The 24,043-nt window shown below is 34.4% G+C and overlaps 1 protein-coding gene across 14 annotated transcripts in view; it reads left to right on the top strand.

Annotated features, from left to right (window-relative positions):
- Window positions 1-24,043, top strand: part of LOC144291792 (uncharacterized) — a 108,133-nt gene that overhangs the window by 29,442 nt on the left and 54,648 nt on the right. For 9 of the 14 annotated variants that reach the window (XR_013359325.1, XR_013359322.1, XR_013359324.1 and 6 more), the window contains exon 5: window positions 10,215-11,435. The exons of 3 other annotated variants lie outside the window; for them this stretch is intronic. The gene's annotated coding sequence lies outside the window, so the exon portion shown is untranslated. Of the gene's footprint in view, window positions 1-404; window positions 515-10,214; window positions 11,436-16,269; window positions 16,502-17,236; window positions 17,404-24,043 lie in introns of those variants that run through there. 2 more of the 14 variants (XM_077861582.1, XM_077861585.1) reach the window with 2 other exon arrangements.

The following is a 24,043-nucleotide window of genomic DNA, read 5'->3' on the forward strand; positions in this document are numbered from 1 at the left end:
GGAAGCATGTATAGGATCTTGGCAGCAACCTGTTTACAGCAGGGATAGAAGGGGGCACGTAGAGAATATGATAGAACACGAGAAGGTGGCAGATCAACAGAAACAGAAGAGCTTGAGGTAGCTGATCTGATGGTGGACTGCAGGGTAGAGAGTGAGGAGTATAAACAAGTTAGGGTTTGGGCATAGGGCCATAAAAGCCTGACCATATGGGATTTTGGTCAAATGCTACAAAATGAAGAGAGTACTTTAACTAGGAGACCATTACCAAACCTCAATTTCCAGTGGTGTCTCATCAGGATTATTGCAGAAGGTTCCTGGGATACAGGGTGGCATGAGGCATTCTTCTTTCTTGACTGCTCTGAGAAAGGATGTCGAACTCCCTTCACTTCCCTACTGTGTTCTAGATTACATCGGGTGCTGGTGAATAGATTGAAATGCCACAGAGATTGGGGCTGCCTCTTGCCATCTTGGGGGAATCCATATATTTGGCGACCAATAATATCCTTTGTGAGCCTCTAGTTCTAATATTAATAGCTAGGGTACAGGTCTTGGCCTTTGTTAACAAGGGACAGCTATTTTATATCATATTAAAACATCCTATATCTAAGCTAAAAGTACTTTTAATATGGGAGTGGAACCTAGAACACCAAACAGCCCATGGGTAAGAACAAATGAGAGACATGAAAAAATGACAGTCTGGAACTCCTGTCTAATCCAAGCAACTTTCATATAAGCTTTATCCATGATCCAGTCCTGAGGGAGTGGTCCCCTGTTGGGTGAGTCCCCCAGCTGGGTAACAACTCCAACTGGTCAGGAAGCAGGCAGTTAGACTTTTTTTTTCTCTTTTATGTTCATCTAAGGTTCACGCCAGCTTATTTAGGGGGAAACCTTACTTGGGAGTCTTGAGATCCATGGCCATCCTAAGACATGTATGGCTGTCTCATGCCCAAGAAGAATACAAGTATTAAAAGAATAGGTAAAACATGGAAAGCCTGATTTTGGAACCCGGTGCTCTTATGACCAAGGTATTAATGTACCTATGGGAGGCAGGATTTTGTCCCTCCCCATAGCATAACCACAGACGAGCACTCAATCAAGGCACATTCAGAAGTGTCATATCATTCAAGACATCTCCTGAAAAGAAGTAAGAAGTAGAGTCTGAGGGAATAAAGAGACACCAAATTGCACCAGCACTCTTGGCTTCACTCTGTAATCCCTGTGCAGAGGCAAAAAATATTATAGGATTATGGAGTGCAAAGGCCAAGAAAGAATTCTTGAGATGTTGTAAAGTGCGTCTTAGTAATTTTATTTAAGTGGCATAGTGACAGGACCCATAGGCAGAAAGGGAGGCACCTTTTCTCTATGAAACTAGTGGTTTTATTTTTAGTGCTCAAGGGGGAGGGGATGTGCAGGAAGTATTAGATTATAAATGTCTTCTTCAAATTTCTACTCATAAAACTACTTTTGCAAGATTTCTGTAGTGCTTATCATTCACTTTGTTATTAACTATCAGGTCATGAGATTTAAGAATGTAACAACCAACGTGTATTTGATCCTTATCAGAACTATGCAGGCAATAGGCCAGCCTTCTGGCTAAAAGTGAATATTTTTCTGTTTCTGGTCCTCATCAGTTTAACTGATAACTTCTAGTTTTATTAGTGACATGTATTTTCATTTCATATAAATCATTTCATAATGTACAAAAAATAACAAAAACTTTGTTTACAAGAGAATGACAATCTAAACATTCTTAATATCCCTTTTGCTAAAGACAGCTATAAGTGTTGAAATTCTAACTATACCTTTCCCTCTCCCTCTCTCTCTATATAGATATAGAGATATAGATACACACACACACACACACACACACACACACAACTTGTAACTGAGCTGACAGGAAGCATGGAATCTACAAAAAAAAAAAAAAAAATGAAGGTAGGAGTCCTCAGATATAAATTGCATCATCTATAGACTCATGGTTTATATTTTGTTTGCTTCCCAAAGTATTATGAGGTATAGGGGTTAAGTTTTTGGCTTATGTAAGATAAAAAGTGGTGTAAGAGATTTATGCAAAAAGCTAGGGTCCCAAAGAGTCATACCATCCTAGTAAGGCAGAATGAGAAACAACATCATACAGAATGAGATGCCAAGAAAACTTACCTTCTTCAATTCTGATAATGAAGAACCAAAACTTCTCCTTTTTTTTATTTATTTATTTATTTATTTTTTTTGGAGAGCCAAAACTTCTATCCTGAGAATTTGTAACCATAAGTCAGACTTCAAATAGGTTTATAAACTAAGTTTAAGTCACCTGAGTTGAGTAAGATTCTTCATAATAAAGAAGACTTCAGTTTTGATGTTTGATTAATGAGAGCTTTCAAACCCCACAACCCCCTTTTCCTCTTTTGCCCCACATTTGGGCAAGCTGATTTAAAAAAAAAAAAGCAACATGTCACTTCCATTGTTGCCAGTAGGAAGTTAAAACCATGCAAACCCAAGCCCTCCAATGGGAACCCTTACTCAGGTCCCACCTCTAAACCAGATTCTTTTTTTCAGTCTCACTTCACTCAAGTCATCAGGACCAACTTGCACTTGCCTTGCTTTCTGCAGAAAATCTCATGAGGTGACTAATAAACCTTGGCATGTGCTCTCAGTATTCATGGTGTCATCAATCTTGATGTCTGAACAATACCATTGTGAGAAGTCCTCCCTATCCTCCATGGGTTGACTATAAAGTATCCACACTTAAAGCTATAATGGAACTTTCGATTATTTATTTATATATATATATATTTTTTTCTGCAGTGGATGCTCTTCATGGTGCACCAGATCCCATTTATATGGTGGGTGCACACACATGCTATAATTTTGGCTGCTAGTAATTCACAGTTGTTTCCTCCTCCAAAGATTGGCCATCATCAAATGAATACTGCGTTGCCTAGGAGGTTATGCCCCCTCGGGAAACACCCCTCAGCCAGTGATTAACTGATACTGGAGGTAGGGGATATTAAGAAATATAAGATTCTGAGATTTTACCCTACTCACAAGCTAACAAGTTAGCTTGCCACAGTATCATGAATGCTGGCAAAATATATAAAATTTCATGGTCAAAGACAAAGCACTTTATCACTCACAATAATAGCAATAGCCAGAGCATCAGAGGTGGCCTGTGTCCCAGTTCCCATAAGGCAATATGAAAAGGGCCAAGTAACACTTATGGATGAAATATATCATGTTATAGGAGAAGATATCTTGCGCTTGGGGAGCAGAATCTTTTATAATGGGCTATCAGCTTACCTTAACCTTGTCCCAGAGGGAGACATTATCTTTATTATACTGAACAGAAAATAAACCTGTCCTTCAGTCTAGAGGTAGATATTATCTCCAGCTTCCAAGGCTGTTCACTATAGAAACAATTTTTAAAAGATAGTCCAGAACGATTGCAGTCAGCTCCTCTGCTCATAAAACAGGCAGAAACACAAGAGATCTATGGAGAATTAACTCCAATAGATGGGTTTGTTTTACTAATCTACCATTGTACATTTTGAAATTTTTTATAATAAAAAAAATCTATCAATAATCACAATTAATGTAAATGGAGTAAGCTCTCCAAGTCAGGAAACAATGATCATCAGAATGATAAAACCAAAATTCAAGCTATGTACAATTTACAAGAATCATGCCTACAACCTAAGGACACACACACACCAAAAAGGTTGTAATAAAATTGTATGATAGTGTACGCCAGGCAAATACTAATAGAAAGCTGATATTACTAAATCAAATAAGATCTACATGTAAAAAGTCTTACAAGAAATAAGAAAAAGAAAGGTTTGGTTTGGCGTAAAATGTTTCTAAATTTGTATGATCCCAGAAGCAGACTTAAAATACATAAAGCAAATATTGACAGAATTAAAGCAGAAATTAATAAATTCATTATCATGGTAAGAGTTTTGAAACACATCTATCTTAGTAATTGAGAGGTCTGACAGGCAAAAAAATCTGTAAGCATCTGCACAATTTCAATAAGACAATTAGCAAGTTTAATTTAATGGATATTTACATAATAGTGTATTCAATAAAACAATAGTATGGAGCATTCACCAAACTGTCAGATAACTAAGCTACAAAGCCAGTTCCAACAAATTCCAAAGGATTTCTGTCATGGAAATCACATTCTCTGACTACATGCAACTTTTAGAAATCAAGAGCAAAATGATCGCTAGAAACATCCAAAATATTTATAAGTGTTGAACACAACTTTATTTTTTTTAAAAATATTTTATTTATTTATTCATGAGAGACACACAGAGAGAGAGGCAGAGATACAGGCAGAAGGAGAAGCAGGCTCCATGCAGGGAGCCTGATGTGGGACTCGATCCTGGGTCTCCAGGATCACACCCCGGGCTGCAGGCGGCACTAAACCGCTGTGCCACCAGGGCTGCCCTGAACACAACTTTAAATAATTCATGTAATAAAAAAGAAAAACTCATAATGGATATCAAATTTTATTTAGGAATTAGTGATAATGAAAATATTGCATATCAAATCTTAGGTGGTATAAGTAAAGCAATTAGTAGCTTAAAATGATAATTTTAGGGGAAAAAATACTAAATATTAATGGTACTTGTTGCTCAAGCCAAAAACAAAAGAATTGCCTTATTTCCAGGGTTCCTGGGTAGCTCAGTCAGTTAAGCATCTGACTCTTGATTTTGGCTCAGGTCATGATCGCAGGGTCCTAAGATCCAGTCCTGTACTCGGCTCCACGTTGGGCATGGACCCAGCTTGAGATTCTCTCCCTTTGTCCCCCACTTCTCCCCACCAATCTCTCTCTCTCTAAAAAATAATTATCCTATGTCCTCTACTTTTCTCAGCTTTTTTTAAAATTTAAATTCATTAGCCAACATATAGTACTTAATTTCAGATGTAGTGTTCAGTAATTTATCATTTGCATTTAACACCCAGTGCTCATTATATCACATGCCCCCCTTAATGCCCAGCACCCAATTATTCTACTCCCCCACCCACCTCCCCTCCAGCAATCCTCAGTTCGTTTCCTATAGTCAAGAGTCTGTCATGGTTTTTCTCCCTCTCCGGTGACTTCCTATTCAGTTTTCCCTCCCTTATTCTATGATCCTCTGCACTGTTTCTTATATTCCACATATGCATGAAACCATGTGATTATTGTCTTTCTCTGATTGACTTATTTCACTCAGCATAATACCCTCTAGTCCCATCCATGTAAATGGTAAATATTTATCCTTTCTGATGCCTGAATAATATTCCATTGTGTGTGTGTGTGTGTGTGTGTATTTAATACATATACATACCACCTCTGCTTTATCCATTCATCTGTTGATGGACATCTTGGTTCTTCCCACAGTTTGGCTATTGTGGATATTGCCATTATGAACATTGGGGTGCAGGTATCCCTACGGATCAATACATTTTTTTTCTTTGGGGTAAATACCTAGTAGTGCAATTGTTGGGTCATAGGGTAGCTCTATTTTAATTTTCTTACACATTTTTTTAAAAGATTTTATTTGCTTATTCATGAGAGATACAAAGAGAGAAGCAAAGACACAGAGGAAGAAGCAGGCTCCCAGCGGAGCCCGATGAGGGGCTTGATCCCAGGACCCTGGAATCATGCCCTGAGCAGAAGGCAGACACCCAACTGCTGAGACACCCAGGCATCCTGGGTAGCTCTATTTTTAACTTCTTAAGGAACCTCCATACCATTTTCCAGAGTGGCTATACCAGTTTGCATTCCCACCAACAGTGTAAAAGGGTTCCCCTTTCTCTGCATCCTCACCAACATTTGTTGATACCTGTGTTATTAATTTTAGCCATTCTGACTGGTGTGAGGTGATATCTCATTGTGGTTTTGATTTGTATTTCCCTGATGCTGAGTGATGTGGAGCATCGTTTCATGTGTCTCTTGGCCATTTTATATCTTCTTTGGAGAAATGTCTGTTCTTTCAGCTCTTACATTCAGTTCATCAGAAACCTCTAACTCATCCTATATCTGTCCAACTTTCTACATCTTCTCTGCAACCACTATGTCTAGATTACTCTGTTCTCTTGCCTGTGATATTTCAACAGCAATGGTTTCCTGCTGCCTTCTTGCCTTCCTTAGATCCATTCTTCCTGGAGTAGCCATCATGATCTTTAAAAGCATACATTGGATCACATTGCTTCATGTGAAAACTGCTGAGAATGGTCTGCTCTGTGATTTCAGGACTGGCTTTCTAAAATTATTCTCTTCTATTCTAGTTTTCTGTGTGGGTTCTCTCCTCATACTCACAACACAGTAATCAGTAAATTAGCTGCTGGAATATGTTCTTATCTAGAGCTCAAGGTCCTCTTCCAAGATTATTCATGTGGTTGGCAATAGTTTTCTTGTAGATATAGGACTGAGGCCACATTTTCTTGCTGCCTGTTGATTAAAATTCTCCTAGTATCTAAAGCCAGCTCTCCAGTCTTCCCTATGTGACTCACAACTTGGTGTATTTCCTCAAAGGCAGTAGGATACTCTTTCTCCAACTGGTGAAGATGGATGCTAATATAACGTAATAGAATAAAAGGAGTGACTATGCCATACTTTTGCTATGTAATGTAATTCAATCTGGTGAGCACCTCTCCCATCATATTCACAGGTCCCACCTACACTCAGAACAAAGGGAATATATAGGATGTGTGTACCAGACAGTGAGAATCTTCTTTTTTTTTTAGTTTTTATTTACATTCCAGTTAGTTAACATACAGTGTAATATTAGTTTCAGTGTGCAATACATACACGTGATTCAGCATTTCCATACAACACCCAGTGTTAATCACAGCAAGTGCACTTCTTAATACCCAACATTTATGTTACCCATCCCTCCCTACTACCTTCCTTCTGGTAACCATCAGTTTATTCTCTATAGTTAAGAGTCCGTTTCTTGGTTTGCCTTCCTCTGTTTTTATTTCCCCTTTGTTCTTTTGTTTTGTTTCTTACATTCCATATGTAAGTGGAATCATATGGTATTTCTCTTTCTCTGAATTATTTCACTCAGCATAATACTCTATAGCTTTATCCATGTTGTTGCAAATGGCAGGATTTCATTCTTTTTTATGGCTGAGTAATATTCGTGTGTGTGTGTGTGTGTGCGCACGTGCGCGTGTACACACCACATATTCTTTATTCATTCATCTGTTGATGGACCCTTGGGCTGTTTCCATAATTTGGCTATTGTAGATAATGCTGCTATAAACATATAGTGAATGTATCTCTTTGAATTCATATTTTTGTATTGTATTCCTTGGGTAAATACCTAGTAGTGCCATTGCTAGATACTAAGGTAGTTCTATTTTTAATTTTTTGTGAAACCTCCATACTGTTTTCCAGAGTGGCTGCATCAGTTTGGATTCTCACCAACAGTGCAAGAGGATCCCCCTTTCTCCTTTCTCCATATCTCCACAACCTGTTATTTCTTGTATCAGTGAGAATCTTGAGGTCATGCTAGAATTCTGCTTTCCACAGTATTCTTTTTAAAGTCTCTCTCTCCTTTTTTTTTTTTTTTTTTTTTTTTAAGATTTATTTGTTTATTTATTCTTGAGAGACAGAGACAGAGAAGTAGAGACACAGGCAGAGGTGGAAGCAGGGTCCCTGCAGGGATCCTGATGCAGGACTTGATCCCAGAATCCCGGGATCATGCCCTGAGCCAAAAGCAGACACTCAACTTCTGAGCCACCCAGGTGTCCCTTAAAGTCTTTTTTGAAAAATTAAAATAGCTATTCTATTACTTTTTTTTTAATGTAATAGTTTATTTATTTTCTGTAATTCCTCCTTGGTGTCTCATCATCATTAGAGTTGATCCCTTGTCTGTGGTTTCCACTGCTATTTTTCCATTCCTAGAGCACAGCCTAAAACATGGAAGATAATAATCTGCATGTGCAGATACATACATGATATGATGTAAAAAAATATGGCTAATTGTAAGGGAGGAAAACTAATTTTCCCTTTGCCTTTCTAGATTCTTGGCTGAACAACATCCCCCTCCCCTTAATACAAGGTAGCTTAATAGGAGAAAAACAGAAATTTAAGAGCATGTATACCTCCTATATACAAGGGAGATTCCTTGGAACATTGACTGACTTGAAATGGCCCAAGCCACTACCTTAAATGCCAACTTCAGCTAAAGACCAAAGAAAAATGTTAGGAAATGGGGGAAGGGGCTATTAATTGAAGTTTATCAGGAAAAAGACAGTAAACAAGGGTGAAGTTGTCATGCAGATTTAAGTGTTGGTCTTCTCCACAGATAGAGTTTCTAGAAATTAGTCATAATCCTCTTTCTGATACAGAGTAGGAGACACCCTTAAAATGGAGATTTCTCTTATAATTTTTTCTTTAACAAAAGAATGACTTCTACTCCTCTAGTTTCAGAGCTTTTTCTATATCTGCTGTTTCTCTAAAATAATTAGCTCAAGATAATCCTTTTGCCAAAGAGGCATATTTTGGCATTGGCGTATTTGTGCTCTTTCATCACACATTTGAGGGAAAAAGCTATTTTTAACTTACAACTTAACACCAGAATGAAATATAGATGAGATATGAGGTGAAATGTAAAGATATAAAGCACACACAATATGAAGTATACACACACATAAATACATTCTTTGCAAACTGAGGAGGTGTAGCTTTGAATGATTGAAATCCAGGACCCATAAAACATAAAAGACTTAATTAGACGATAAACTTCCTGTATATTGAAAAACACTATTAAAAAGTTTTTAAAAAGACAACTACAGATTTATAAATTATTTAAAAATATATGCCATATAATTCAATAACAATAATAAATAACAATTGTATACAAAATTTTAAGATAGGCACACATACACAGATTTTTAAAAACAGACCAAGGTTATTAACAGAAAAATCTCAAAGGAAGAAAGAAAAGGTCCATTGCTAATAAACATGTAAAAAGTGCTATAATTTTCTATCAAAGCAGTAAACATTATGACAATGAGGGGCCATTTTTTTCACTTTCTTCTTGGTAAAGGTAAAAACCATGATGCTATTCCACATTGCTGAGAAAAACTTCTCAAACCCAGTCAGTAGGGAGATAAATTAAGATGTTATTTTTGACAAGAAATTAGGCAATCAATATAAAAATTTCTTTTGATCTATTAATTCAGGAGCTTGGAATTAATTAAGCATTATTTAAAATTATTGTTCTAATAAAAAATTAGAAATAACAAATTCTTCTTTAAATAATATATTCATAAAATGCAACATATTCATTTAAAATAAATTATTTTATTTTTAATTTAATTTTTTAAAGATTTTATTTATTTATTCATGAGAGACACACAGAGAGAGGCAGAGACATAGGCAGAGGGAGGAGCAGGCTTCTCTCAAGGAGCCTGATGCGTAACTCGATCCTAGACCCCAAGGATCATGACCTATGCTGAAGGCAGATGCTCAACCACTGAGCCACCCAGGCGTCAAAATTATTTATTTTAAAATAATTTAATTTATTCAATTAAAAATAAAATGCTGATATAGATATTTATTTGCTATCAAGTGTCAGACATTTGAAATATACACAGATGCAAAATTACATAGATAGACATATACAACTAATTTAACATTCTGTCTGTCTGAAAGGTGAAAGAAGCTTTTGGACCATTTTACTTTATAACACTTCTTTGTTTTTCTGTTTTTTTTTTTGTTTTTTGTTTTTTTTTATTGTATTTTTTTGAGAGGGAGAGAGAGAGAGGGAGCATGAGCAGAGGGAAGGGTAGAGGGAGAAGCAGACTTACCACTGAGCAGGGAGCCCTGTAGGAAGCTCCATCCCAGGGGCCTGGGATCATGACCTGACCTGAGCTAAAGGCAGACACTTAACTGTCTGAGTCACCCAAGTGCTCCACTTTTGCTTTAAAAGAAGAAATGAACAAATGAAGCTCCCTGCCCAAAGCTTAAGTAATCAAAGTTAGCACAGCTAACAATAGAAACATTGTTTATATTATTAATGCTTTCTTTGCCTCTCATTATAAATTTGTAGCTTGTACATTGGAAAACATGTTTGAATGTTAGTTTTAATGAAGTCATTTTCAACTAGCCACTAAGCCCTTTAAAGTATCATTTCAAATATAAAGCATACAAATACTCAAAATCAGTCAAACATGGAAATGTCAAATACCTAGGATTATTTTTGTCTTTGACACAGGTCTAAATAAATAACTACACAGCTTACCTGAACCAAACTCATTATATGGAAAAAATCATTCCACTCCTATCAAAGTTTTCAACACTGCTTCTAGCGAGATCATCTTCAAGTCTTTTGACCTCAAACCTGTAGACTTGTGGAAATGAATAGGCTAAAGTGGTTTGAAGAGGTTATGATGAAGAAGCAAAGCACAGGAAGCACATAGTACAGCCTTAAAGCATCCAATGTCAATGTAAAGGACTGGATTACAGACAACCCAAGAAATAATGTGCAGCTCACTATTGCAACAGACACCAATGAAAACACCCCCAATTTTTTCATCCCAGTGATTCTCAAACTTTAGGATGCATGAGAATCATTTGGAGGGTTAAAACATATTGCTGAGACCCATCCTCAGAGTTCTGATTTGGAATTTGTATTTTCCCAGGTTTCCGGATGCTGCTGGTCCAAGCCCACACTTAGCAAAGCACTGATCTGTTCTAGTCCTCTAGTTTACTACTTAAGAGTTATAGCTTTCTAAAGTCAAGTAAGAAAATAAGAAGTTTACATCTTATACTTTGCAATAGAAATAGAAACAAGGGTATGATCCTGATCCTAGATCAGGATATAGTACACAGAAAATGCTCAATAAGCTTTGTTATTTGGTTGTTTTTTTTTTTTTTTTGGTTTGTTTGTTTTTTAACAAATAAATACATTAATTATTAAAGCAATGAATAAATTTTGGATATGGATTTCAGTGATTGACATCCCACATACAAAAAGAGATATCATTATTTTTTATAGCTTGTGTTTAATATCACAGAGTACAGGATATATTGTCAACTTTTATTATTAAATTCCTCCTGTAAGTATCAAAGGACAATTTGCTATTATAATTGAAACTAGTATAGAAAGTGAGAAATTAACATGGTTTTGTCTTTGAATAATGTAGGGAATATATAAGCCACAATAACATTACAAGGATAAAAATATCTTTAAAAATATTGACAGGCATGCATTGACTTTCAGTGCTTGAGACTATCTATTGTGATAAGATCAAAAGTACATAATTTTTACAGCCTTCTCTTTGACTAACATGGGAAAGATGGAAAAAAGTTTTATACAGATGACACTACTTTTACATTTTCTTTTCATATTTTCATTATTAAGTAACTTAACACACTGTTGAAAGTGTTTTGTGCACTATACTTTGAAAGCAAGAATAAAAATTTTAAAAACAAATCTCTTCCTATTATAGTTGTCTGATTAGATGAATAACTATTTTTTGCTTCCTTTTTTAATTATAAACATATCACATCCTTCATAAAAAAAAAGTTAAATACACAGATAAAATGAAAAGTAAAAACAAAAAAATACATTCAAAACTTTTCACCCTCCTGCCTCACCACAACTTAGCAGATAATATTTTACTTCCTTCTATGAATCTTTAAAATATATATTAACTATCTGCATATTATTAAACATTTTTTTTAAGGACACACAGAGGCTGACATGAAGGGATGGTAAAAGCTACACATGAAATGGTAACCAAAAGAGAGCTGGAGTGATTATATTTACATTGCATAAAACAAACTTTAAGTGAAAAAAACCTCAGAAGAGACAAAGAAGGTCATAACAATAATAAAGGGGTCAATTCATCAAGAGGACATAACAATTGTAAAAATATATGCATTCAACATTGGAGCACCTAAGTATATTAAGCAACTATTAACAGCATTGAAGGGAAATTAACAACTGTACAATATTCCACTTTCAACACTGACTAGATCATCCAGACAAGCAATATGGAAACATTAGACTTGAATAACACTAGAAAGCAAATGAATCTAACAGATATTAACAGAATGAAGGTTGATAAAAGTCATCTAGTCATTGCAATAGATGTAGAAAAAACTTTGACAAAATACTCTTTGGTGATAAAAATATTTAATAAAGTAGAAATAGAAGAAAAAATAACATAATACAGTTATATATGACAAACCTACAACTAACTTAAACCTCAGTGATAAAAACAGAAAGCTTTTCCTTTAAGATTAAGAACAAGACAAGAATACCTATTCTCACTATTCCTATTCAACAAAATACAAGAAGTCTTAGCTAGAACAATTAGACAAGAGAAAGAAATTGAAGCCATCCACATTGGAAAGGAAAAAAGTTCAAGTGTTTTTATTTGCAGTTTACATTATCTTAAATATAGAAAATCTTAAAAATTCCACAAAATAAATGTCCAAACCAATTAATTTATTAAAGTTAAAGAATACTGTAACACCATACAGAAATCCATTGCATTTCTATGCATTAACAATAAACTATCAAAAATATTCCAGAAATTAAGAAAACTCTAATTACAATAGCATCAAAAAGAATAAAATACTTAGTAATAAATTTAACCATGGAGTTAAAAGGCCTGTACCTTGAAAACTATGAGATATGGATAAAAGAAACTGAAGAAGATGCAATTAAATGTAATGATACTCTGTTTTAATGATTAGGAGAGTTAATATTAAATTGTATTTACTACATTTTAGGGATTCAACACAATTCCTATCAAAATTCCAATTGTATTTCTCATAGAAATATAAAAAAAGAACACTTTTTTTTTTTTTTTTTTTTACAAAATGACAAAGGTCACAAATAGCCAAAGCAATTTTGAACAAGAAAAGCAAAACTGGAGACATCATACTTCCTGACTTCAAATTATTTTACAAAGCCACAGTAATCAAAGAAGTATGGGACTCGAATAAAAACAGACATGTAGGCCTATAGAAGAGAGAGTCCAGAAATAAATCCACATATTTGTAGTCAACAGATCTTAGACAAGGGTGCCAGGAAGACACAGCAAAAAAAGGATAGTCTTCAGATGCCTGGGTGGCTAAGAAAGTTCAGTGTCTGACTGTGTTCTGGCTTGGATTGTGACCTCAGGGTCATGGGATCAAGCCCTGCATCAGAGTTTGCTTGAGTTTCTCTCTCACTCCCTCTGTCCTTCCCCTAGCTCACAACGCTCTCTCCAAAATAAATAAATATAAATAAATAAATAAATAAATAAATAAATGAATAGTTTCTAAATAAATGATCATTGCAGAAACTGGTTATCCATATGCAGAAAAAATAACATACCATAAGTGTACAAAAAACACACTATATACAAAAATTAATCAAAATAAAATTTTTAAATAGAATACATGAAAATATAGAACTACTATAATAAAACATACAGAATAAGTGTCTTGATATTGGGCAATCATTTTTTGGATATGACTACAAAAGCACAGGTAATAAAAGCAAAAAGTAGACAAATGGTATTGCATCCAACTAAAAAACTTCAGCAAAGTAAAGGAAGCATTCAACTTATGGAAGAGACAACCTACAAACTGCAAGAAAATATTTGCAAAACACATATCTGATAAATATATAAGGAACTCATGGATCGCAATATCAAAAAACAAATTACCTGATTAAAAAGGACTTTATCCAAAGAAGGCATACAAATGGCCAATGGGTACATGAAAATGTGCTCAACATCATTAATCATCACAGAAATGCAAATCAAAACCACAATTAGTTATTGCCTCATACCTCACACCTGTTAAAATGGCTATTATTGAAAAGACAAAAGATAAGTTCTGTGAAGATGTGGAAAGAAAAAAAAAAAAACCTTATACACTGTTGGTGGGAATGTAAATTAGTATAGCCACTATGGAAAGCAGTATCAAAGTGCCTCAAAAGTTAAAAATAGGGGATCCCTGGGTGGCACAGCGGTTTAGCGCCTGCCTTTGGCCCAGGGTGTGATCCTGGAGACCTGGGATCGAGTCCCATGACAGGCTCCCGGTGCATGGAGCCTGCTTCTCCCTCTGCCTGTGTCTCTGCCTCTCTCTCTCTCTCTGTGTGACTATCATAAAAAAAAATAAATAAATAAAAGTTAAAAATAAAACTTCAATATGATCCAGCCATCCTACTTTTGGGTATATATCCAAAGAATTTGAATTTGGTATCTTCAAGAGATATTTTCACTCCCATGTTCATTGAATCATTATTCGCAATTGCCAGGATATGGAAACAATTTAAGTGTCATTTGACAGATGAATGAGTAAGGAAAATGTGGTAAATGTATAGAGTGGACTTTTATTCAGCCTTAAAAAAAGAGGTAAGTAAACTCTGCCATTTGCTGCAACTTGATGAAGCCAGTAGACATTATGCTAAATGAAATAAGCCAAACACAGAAAAACAAACTCTATGATCTCACTTATATGTGGATTCTAAAAATGTCCAACTCATGAAAGCAGAGAGTAGAATTGTATTTGCCAGGGATTGGAAGGTGGGGGAAATGGGGAGATATTGGTCAAAGGGGACAAAGATTCTGTTAATGCAAGGTGAATATATTCTGGAGATCTAATGCACAGCATGATGACTAGTTTATAATGCTGGGTTGGGTACTTGAATTTGCTAAGAGTAGATCTTAAGTGTTCTCACAATACACAGAAGAATGTAGTAATTATGTAAAGTGATGGATATGTAAATTAGCTGGATTGTGGTGTTTTTCACAGAAAGAGAAAAAAATATGTATATCAAAACATCACATTGTGCACCTTAAATACATACAATTATTATTTGTCAATGATACCTCAACAAAACTGATAAGAATAAAACATAGTTCTAATAGATATATATGTATTAAATGTGTGTATATTTATAAGTATATATATTGTTTTATGTTCTATCACCTACATTTTTAAAAATCTGGAAAAAAAGCCTATTAGGCCTGGGAAAGGATAATAATAATAATATTTAAAAAGGTGCCGCATACAGATATAATACTATGTATTATAAAGTTTATTTAACTCTATTAATGAGGGAACTGGTAAGATGTTAACAACCCTTCAAAGGAGAATCCAAAGGAAGCACACATTTATATATCAGAAACATTGAAGGAATATGCAAATAGAGGCAAAATTGGCTTCTTTCACATTGGGAGAGGGAAGTAAATTGAACCTCTACAGGACAGAATTAGCATATCTATAAACAAGATTTTGCATTGTTATCAATTATCTATAATTTAGAGTTTTAAAATAGCTCAAAAGCAATATAATGCTGGAATTGAATAACCAAGATGTGTGAGCTCTAACAATGCATAATTTTCCACTGAAGCACAAATTTCCCCCAACAAAACAAGTAGAAAAAAACACATTTTATTACACATACCAGTTAAATCTTTTTAAGCCAACTTTTAATAGGTTATCCATGGTAACAACTAGAAGTGTTCCTTTATGTTTCAAACTTTTTATTTAAATTTCACACGCATATTCATATAGTCACACACATATATTCTTTCTAGGATGTAGCATGTCAAGATGCAACATGTAGAACATTCATGTTGTTGCTACATATTCCTAGAATTGAACACAGTAAATGATGCTTAGAAACTTGCAAAATATAATCTGTGATGCTTAGATCTAGAATTCAGCTTCCCCCTAAAATGGCACCATTTTCTTCTACTCCTGAATATTCTGAATTTAGGACTGATGTGGAACTAGTCACAGTCCCGTGAGAATAGTGGTTTTGTGAATTGATGATCACCTGAGATATGATCTGAAAATTAGTTGTTTTCACTGTTCGTTGTAGGTTATGTGCCCGTGGAGGGCAGGGCGGGGAGTAAAATGTATTAAAGGAAAAAAAAGTAGGAAATGAAATGAATATAACCATATCAAAAATACCTCACCTGTCTCAAGTGACATTCTCTTTCCTAAATAGGAACACTGACCTTCACCCAAACTTCTTTCTGCTTACTTGTTAGATCTATGGTCTAAATATAGCCCAAGCTTAGCCATTTTTCCAGAATCTGCAGGAGTTGCCTGCTGCCACATCTAACTTTGAAATGATAATCCTTTGACAGCCCTTCTGTTAGTTGTTTAGTCTTTACATTCTGATGCACCCAAATTTGCAGTCATCCAGGTGGAATCAAAATCTGGAGGTGATTTATCACTTTGAAGAAACTAGACATATTCTTTCATAGTCCTTTCTTCTTTTTTTCCTCCCCTTCCCGAATTCCTACCCTTAGAGACAAAGGAATGTATAAACTTGACAAACAATAAATCAGTAAATGAAATCAGCATCTCAGATAGGAAGAGTTTCTGACTCAAAAAACAAAAAGAAGTTCAAAAAAGAAACAACCTGATTAGTTTCATTAGCATTTCAATAGAATTTGGGCCTTCAGAAGAGGGTGGAGTAAGATTCCACCAAGTGTCACTGAAAATGAACACTTTGGAACTCTTGACAAGCTGGAGAAGAAGGTAATCATTTTACTTAATTTGTTTTTAGGTTCACTCATTTAAAAGAACTAACAGTTCCATTGCTCTTGGCAAAATACAACTGTGATTGCAGCTTTTCTATTCACTGCACTGGAAATATCAGTGAGTGTCTCCAACTGAGAGTGAGATATTGGCAGTATATCCACATATTATGTGCTTATACATATTATTTTTCTCCTCTGCCCTTTGATAGTCCAATTTTGATAAACTTCAAAAAAATTGTAAATAATACAATCAACCAAATCATTGTCTTGTAAGAGTATAGACACAAATGAATATATTAATTCAATAACTTAGAGTCTGCTGAGTTGTACTAATCACACCAATGGGTGTTTAATGTGGTTAATTTTAGACACAGCAGGATTTAACCATGTATATACTCCGATGCTACACAATTCTGCGTAAGGAGGCATTTGAGCATGAACATAACAAATTATATACTCCTTGTATTATATATAGTTTCTTTTCCTCAAATAGCTCTCCTAATCATGCATGATAGTTAAATAATTAAACACTAAATTGTTTATATACAAGAGTTGAGAATTGATTTCCATTCACACTATGTCATAAACCCCCGAATATTGTGTCTTTTTGATAGTATTTTTGATAGTATCTTTTTAGGAATTTTAAATATTTTAGAATTTATTTTTGTTGAAAAACAAAGTACATGTATTCACTTTATTTGGACTGCTGCCTTTTTTTTTTTTTTCGAGAAAGAGAGTTGGAATCATTTAAAAGGATCAAAATGGAGGCATGGAATCATGAAGAGGCAGCACATGGGTGATATATTTGGTTCTTGTTTCTCAACTCTTAGCTATTTGGATAAGGAATAAGAATAATGTAAGACAAAAGAAAAATCAGTAATGATATAGTAATGCAACATTAATATAGTACTAACATAACCTTATATTGAAGGAGTTATCTCATTATTAAATGTCCTATTTAGAGTGTATATATGATGTAGGAATTATATAAAATATTTGTCTATGAACAACAAATGAAAGATGAACAAAAATAAAAATACATAAGAAACTAACAGTTATGAAGAATTTAAGCATTTTAATTTATTTTCTAATGAAAATAATATTTAAGATGTAATAAAGTAGTCCCATTCTCCTTATGACATGGATATCAGCTAGGATAATATGCAAATTTAGCAATTCTATAATCAGTATGCTGTACATCTAGTATTATGCTTGGACTTGTAGAGAGAAAACATAGTATAAAATGCCTACCATAAAATTTATTCCAGTTTAGCTTAGAGAACATTAAAAGCTCACTTTGGACTGTAACTAAGAATGCTACAAAAGAATAACTCCTTTTCCAGTTCTCAATCAATTTGCAGTGGTGATGTGTGGCTGATGTACACAAGCTATTGGGTGCCTTTGTACCACCAAAATAAGCAGAACCATAATACAGCTACTATTTAAGGAATGCTTTCTATATGCCAGGTGCTGAGTTAATCATTTCACATTCCTTATTTAACACTCAAAATAACCTTTAGAGTTATTTTCTTACACCTTTCAACAAATAAGGAAAATTGCAGAGATGAAACACATTTCTCAGTCTCACAGGTATTAAACATTAGAAGAAGGTTGCAAATACCATTCTATTGTGCCCACCCCCTGCACCCTTTATCACTCTATGAAGCCCCTTCTACAGCGTATGCATGGAGTGTGACTCGGGAGGACAGGGGGAAGACACAACTGAAAGGACCTGGGTAAGGGGAGGTGAGTGAGAGGAGAGAAATAACATGACACTCAAGGCATAGACTTTTTGCTCATCTGAGCTAAATTCTACATGGACAGAAAGATAACTTGATGGGAAAGATAAATAGTTTACGTCATTTTCAAAACACTGGTGTGCTCAAAGTTGACTAAATAATAATGTGTTCTTTCTGGCAGTGCAGATTATTTTAGGTGCCATCAGATGGGGAAATGTCAGAATCAGGACTTTGGATCCTGGCAGAAAATTTAGGAGAAACAGTTAAGTAAGGTCACAGTGGGCCTGCAGGCTCCAGCTTGACCTTTTGGATCTGTTTTTGATGAAACTGAGTCATTTTACAGGTTTAATATTTCCTTCCTCCCTAAGCCTTTAGTATGTCAATAACCCTAATAAAAAACAAGGTTATCATAATGATTACATGATTCTCATATCCAGTTCGTACATGCCTAGTCCTGCCTATTTTCACCTTGACCAGAGATCTACTCCTCTTTAATAAATACAGAGACTTCAATATTTATAAACAAATCCAAATGAAATCTGAAATTTGCTTTAAAACACTCCAGGAAAAAGTAGTATTGGACTAGATGAAACAGGAATGACCAACTACTGATAGTTCTTGAAGTTCTATAATGACTATAGGAAGGTGCTCTACATTGCTTTTTTTTTTTCTTTCTTTCTCTAATAAAAATAAATAGAAAAGAGAAAAAGGTATAAGAGCAAACACAGAAGTCAGATCAAGATCTATATTGATACCAATATAGATATTTCCATTCTGAATCAACCACGGTTACTTTTGAACTGTTTTGTGTGTGTGTGTGTGTGTTGGGGGGGGGGTATGTGTATACATAGTTGTACTTTTGAACATGTACCATGCTTAATCAGTCTGTTAAAAAGCATAATTCCTCTCCTGGTATTTTAACTTAAACTTGTATACCCTCTTGTGTGCTCACTTCTGTAGAAATAATGTTCTCCCCTTTATTTGACATTTTGATACCGAAATTTCACATTATGAATAAAGCAATACATTGGGGAGGATTGAGCTGTGTTTCAGAAACAAGACTGTAAGTCCTCTGTAAGCTATTTTCTCAACAGTCTTAAGTTGAGGAGGATTTAAGGATTTAGTCTGCCTTTCAGCATTAGCTTCTTAAATACTTGCCTGTTCTTTTTATGAGTAAAGAAAGGAATCCTTTACGTGGAAACACAGCATCTGGAATGCCCTAGATTCTGCAAAATATTTAGAAGAAATACAACAATTCTGTTCCTGAGGCTTGTCATTTTAAGTTTAGACTATTCAAACAGTTCAGTTTCAGTTTTCTTCAATTAATAAAAGGGGAGTTTTCTGAAAATAGCTTGGTATGGAACCACTTAGTTTAAGTTAAAAATAAAAGAAACTGAAAAGTTTAGGAGAAAAGGCAGTGACAGAAATATATATTTAAAGTGAGGGCTATAAATGATAAATGACAAGTAGGGCAGAATGAAAGATGATCCAGAATGAAGACAAGTGACAAAAAGTTGGCAGGTATGCAATGGGCAAGCTTACCTACCAACTAGCTCCCACCTTAGGAAGGAAAGAGTGGGAGACTGGGGTGATAAGGCCAAGGCATGCCCTTTTCCAGCTCACCAGTGTACTGCACATTGATATATCCCAATGCTGGTAATGGTTATCTTTAAAATGAATTTTTTTTATATGCAAAGGAATAAATCATTAAACTCTACCCTGAAAACTAATAATACACTGTAAGTTAATTGGCTTGAATTTAAATAAAAAATCAAATAAAATTTTTTTTAAATGGAATTTTTAAAATGAAGTTTGGGAACTCTGTGTGATACTTCCGTGCACGTACACATGCACCCACTTATGCACCTGTGTGCACTTCCAAATTAGCACTAATGAGTCATGCTTTATAAATATCTCAGGAAAAACAGCCTTAAATATAAGTGCCAATGGCAATTTTTATAACAATTCATTTGTATCAATAATACAAATGACAGAGTTGCCAAACTTCTATGAAAGCACTTTGGCTCTACCAAAGGTATCCAAGAGGCCTGAGTTGCTCTGTTAACTTATTTTCAGTAGATGGGAGATTTAACAATCAGATGATATTTAATTGCAAATGGATACTTACTATATTCTAAACAAAGCACCAAGGAGAATAAAAGTGATGCAATATTTTTTCTTGTATTTCTTTTTTTTTTTTTTTTTTTTTTAAGATTTTACTTTATTTATTCATGAGAGGCAGATACATAGGCAGAGGGAGAAACAGGCTCCCTGCAGGGAGCCGAACAGGGGACTGGATCCCAGGACTTCAGGATCACACCCTGGAGATCCACACCCAAGGCAGGCGCTACAATGCTGAGCCACCCAGGCGTTCCTTTTCTTGTATTTCTAATGCAGATATTTTGTTTCATCTATACAGAATCTTACATTGTTCCAAATTAGTGTCAGTTGGTCATTAAAACAATAATAAATGAGAAATAAAAAATAAATATGAAGATTTCTATATCACAGAAAAAATACAACTTTTATATATGCCTCACTAATTATAATCATATGTTCTGAATTTCTCTGAGTAGCCAAATTATTAAAATATGTGAGCCTTGATATAAATTAAGCTAATATACAATCCATTCAGAATAATTCAGTGGCAATAAAAATGGTCAGAAGGAAAATAAAAGAAAAAAAAAGAAAAAAATTCAAGGCAGATCTTTGGTTTTGTGTGTTTATGAGGGCCTGGACTTTTTTTTTTTTTTTTTTTTCATTTAAAAATTGTTTTAAATGCACTCTGGTGATTGCTTGGTTAAGATATAGCAAAAGATAAGAAATAGTTGCAATTATCAGTGTAAAATGCCGGTCACATTTCATTTTTAATTCACCACACCAAGAAATACAACAGACTAGCAAAGGATCTGAAGGGAAATTGCTATTTCTATTTACTGAATTAAATTTCTATCTCTGAGTAATTAAAAGTTTTGAACTTTGAAGAGTTTTATTTGAACACTAAGCTATAACCTTTTCTTTTTTAATTCTTAGGCTCCCAATTCTCTATCAACTATGATCTGAGTTACTGCTCAGTATTTTCTGGCTTAACCTTCTTTCTAGAAGAGGATTAGTATGAAGTTAATAATATAATCACATCATCCTAATTGGTGTGGATAAATTATACATCAATTGTGCAATTTTTTAGTATCTAGAGCTCATTTTATATAATTAGAATTCAATTATTTAATTGCTAATTGGAATTAAATCAGGTTTTTCAGGTCTCAAGACAATATAGGGTAAATACTTTGCAGAAAATTAAGTCGATATTGTTTCCATGCTTTCAGTATTTACAATATAAAGGGCATGTTATATAAGAATAAAATGAGTCAGGATCGTGAAGGAAAAAGACTAAAAGAAACCTCTAAATCATTAGCTTCCATACACAAAAATCCTGATGCCCTTTACTAATCACTGACTGGGAAGGCATTGCTTATTTTTTTATGAGCCTATCATTATTCAAAACCATTTTAGATTTGTCTTACCTGCCTTCCCAGTCACAAAAAATAAATCAAACTCATTTCTTTAGAGTGATATCTTGTTTCTGACCAAAAATTGTATAAGCCAGTTTGATCAGGCACGTTATTCACCAGGATGGCATCTAAATTGGTTTCTCTTTGGCTACTTCAAAAAGGAAATTCATTCTCAAACAAGGAGGATTTGCTCACCTCGAGGATATTATAGTGATCCCGTCTCAGGTTTTAGAAGAAATGGATGTAAAAAAGGAGAATAAATATGACATCCTTTAAATTACATAATTCCCAGGTATTTAATTGTATCCTTTTCATAGCAAATTGGATAGGTGGATATTAGAGATACTTCAGACATGATTTTATACTCTTGAACATCACAAAACCGTATTCTACACAGAGTAGATGCTTGAAAAACTAAATTACTTGTCATAGACAAGCTAATCTTTGGTGTGCCACTTGATTTTTGTAACTCTGAGGTAACAAGCATGGAAGATTTTAACTTGTTCACAGTTATCTGAAGTCGTGACTCTTCTGTTCTCTTTCTTATATATATGCACTTGAACACACATACACATGTACAAGTGGGGTCATTCCAAGAATCATTCTTTACCTTTAATGAAAGTCCTCAGTGATATACCAAATACACCTAAGATGACATTAATGAATTTGATAAAAATATATAATCAGAACTGTATTTAGTCACCTGATTTATTGTAGAAAGATGTTGATTAAAATACCAATTTATTCTCCAACCTACATCCTTTATACTCTCAAAGCCTAGACAAGAACATACTTAGCTTTATGCTTCAATTATCACCACAGAATTAACTTCTTCTTGGTGTGTTCCTAACATTTAAGTAAAATGTCTTGGTGAAATATTTTGTGGGTAGATGTTGTCACCCTTGCTGGATCAAATGCATTGATTAGATGTAATAAATGTATTGCAATAGAGTGACAGTCTGTTTCTATACTTAAAATAATATTAGGACTTGGTTTAAACTAAAACTTAGAGTTAATATATTACCAGGACAACAAAATAAAAAAATAGAGATCATAATTAACTCATGATCTAATTAAATTATGATGCCAAAAAATGAATTTGCTTTTGTTATATTTTGTATAGTGTAGTAATATATATTTTTAATATATATTTTTTGAAATGAAAGCTTTTTTAACTCAAAGTGGTTAGCTGTGGGACACCTGGACGACTCAGCGGTTGAGTGTCTGCCTCCGGCCCAGGGTAAGATCCTAGAGTTCTGGGATCGAGTCACACATTGGGCTTCCTGCATGGAGCCTGCTTCTCCCTCTGCCTATGTCTCTACCTCTCTCTCTCTCTCTGTCTGTCTCTCATAAATAAATAAATAAAATCTTAAAAAGATTTTTTTAAAAAGTGGTTAGCTCTTTTCTAATCATAATTTTATATGGCTAAAATTATTGTTTTAAGATTTTCAGGTGCTTTTCTCTAAAACAAATAAAAACCTTCTGTAATGAAAAAGTAAAATAGTTTCACTATAATTATAGCCCATGGTGCACATCATAGTAGAGTTTTTACATTAAGTGAAATTATCCTAAGTTTTTAGTTTATATAATGCTGCCACAAAACTTAAGCCATACTTCTTTAAAATTCAAAAGTGTATGTACATTTCAATTAAAGCTGATATTTTACAATAGTCATTCATCCAAATGCTGTATTAGGTAGGATACAGTCTCTATCCTCCAGGAATTTAGATTAATTAATTTGTTTTTAAAGAGACAGAGAAAGAGTAGGGGGAGGGGCAGAGGGAGAATATTTTCAAGCAGACTCCCCCACTGAGTGTGGAGCCCGATGTGTGGCTTGATCTCACGACCCATGAGATCATGACCTAAGCAGAAACCATGAGCCAGTACTTATCCAACTGAGCCACCCAGACACCCCCCCCCCCTCCATTTCTTAATAGCACCTTTATCCAACCCTCTTCATCCGAGGTTCTGAAAACTTTCCTCATTTGATTTCCATTGTTTTCAGAATTACTTAACTCTGATTGAGTCTTTTAAAAATTACATCTATGAAACTGTTTCTAAATTGCATACCTGATAGCTTGATTCCTTTTCTAAAATCCTAATAATCTTCTACTGATCATAAAATAAAATATCTTATGTTTGATGACAGAATGATAGAATATCATTATATGTTTCTGTGTGTTACAGTTTCCAATTGCTGCTATAACAAATTACCACAAACTTACTGGCTGAAAACCACCCAAATTTATTATCTTATAGTTTCTAAAGTTCAAAAAGTCCTAAAATTGA

This window comes from Canis aureus, chromosome 20 (assembly GCF_053574225.1).
Source record: "Canis aureus isolate CA01 chromosome 20, VMU_Caureus_v.1.0, whole genome shotgun sequence".
NCBI lineage: Eukaryota > Metazoa > Chordata > Mammalia > Carnivora > Canidae > Canis > Canis aureus.